The sequence below is a fragment of the Buceros rhinoceros genome, unplaced genomic scaffold (assembly GCF_000710305.1).
Source record: "Buceros rhinoceros silvestris isolate BGI_N320 unplaced genomic scaffold, ASM71030v1 scaffold28868, whole genome shotgun sequence".
NCBI classification, from domain to species: Eukaryota; Metazoa; Chordata; class Aves; order Bucerotiformes; family Bucerotidae; genus Buceros; species Buceros rhinoceros.
The window spans coordinates 5994-7543 of NW_010426816.1; the positions used below are offsets into that span (position 1 = coordinate 5994).

At 56.8% G+C, this 1550-nt stretch overlaps 1 protein-coding gene across 1 annotated transcript in view; it reads right to left on the bottom strand.

The window, feature by feature from the left end:
* The window catches only part of TACR1 (tachykinin receptor 1), a 15155-nt gene that overhangs the window by 2530 nt on the left and 11075 nt on the right, over nt 1-1550 (bottom strand). The window lies entirely within an intron of this gene.

A 1550-nucleotide genomic window follows, 5' to 3' on the forward strand; every position in this document is an offset into this window, starting at 1 on the left:
TCTTTGGGGGCTTTGGCAGCACCTCTGGGGCTGGAGCCCAGCTCCAACCCAAGGAGCTGCCTCTGTTCCGGGCGGTCCAGGCCCTGCAGCCACACTCTGCTCCTGCGCTCACTCGTCCTGCCAGGAGCTTGGATTGAATCATATCTCCAAAACCAAACGAATGGGTCAGGGCTTGTGGCCGGTGCAGCTCTGCGGGGAGCGGGGCTGGCCCCGGCCCCACGCTGCCATGCCATCTCCTCCTCGTTTGGTACCTGCAATCTCATTTGGCCTCCTCCCTGCCCGGCGCTAATCGCATTTGAGCTGGATTTCGTGGGGCTGTTTTCTGTTCTGCGAATTAAAGAGGCGTCTCTGTGGCTCCGCCGTGAAGATTTCATTGTGGTTCCCGCGGACCGCAGGGGCTCAAACCAGCTCCAAACAGCTGATAGCAGGGCAGGATCGCCTTGAAGGAGCTCTTAGATGGTGCAAGCAGGATGGACCTTTATTTTCAGAGCTGCCTGGGCACAGGAGGGACATTTCCAAAGGGCTTTTTTTGGTCTCTATGTGAAACCGTCCATACATTATTCCAGCTATACGAACCGCAAGGTCAGGCATTGGAGCAGCCCGGGGTTGTAATTTAAAGGTCTCTGGTGTGGAGATTTAGGGTCTTGTGTAGGACAGAGGAGCCCGTTATGGGATGGTGACGGTGGAAGAGGGGTCTGCCATCTCCTTTCCCCTCGCAAAGCCCAGGCGGTCGCTGTGGGCTGTTCTCCACTGGCAAGTGGAGCAGTTTTTCCCCTCCCCTTAATGAACTGAGATGGCAGCTAATTTAATTGGGATGGACCAGCCATCTATTTGAAACCCAAGGTGGGTGAGGGAAGCAGTGGTTAGCCACCGCGAGCCGCCGCTGCATCGAATTGAGCTGGATCGCTGGCTCCCGTTTCCGTCACCTCTCGCCTGCGCCAAGGACTTTATCTGCTTCCCCCAACATGAGCGGGCTGAGAAGGGGCCCGTTTTCCCTCCCACACCACCCTCTGCGTGCCGGGGTTGGAATTCCTGGGCACCGTTTGCCAAGCGAGAGGACCCTGCCGAGTTAGCAGAATTCCCATATTTTCGCTACGAAGTGAAAAAATAATATTACGTTTTACGTTGGTGTTACAGACGAGCCCGGCTGCTGCTGGCACCTTCCTTAAATAACTGCACCAAGGCCACACGAGCTGGGGTGGTGACGTGACCCAGCCACCTGTCCCTGCAGAGTTATTTCGGGGCAGTAAAACAATGTCTCAGGCCGCGGGTTCGCGCGGTTCGGTTATTTTCAATCCCCCACCAACTTATTTTGGGTTTGGTTATTTAAAAGCTTCGGCTCAGCGTCTGCTTTCCCGGTCGCCGAGCCCCCGGGGTGCTCTGGCTTCCAGCAGTAAATCCTTCACGGGTGAACGGTGGCTGTTTTCTCCTGAATGAGCTGTTTGAAAAAGCGACACTCCTGGCGTCCAGCCCAGCACCCCGAGCTCGGCCAGTCACTGCCTCGGCCCCATCCTGGCCACATGGGCTGTCTAAACCAGCCGCTGGCGCTG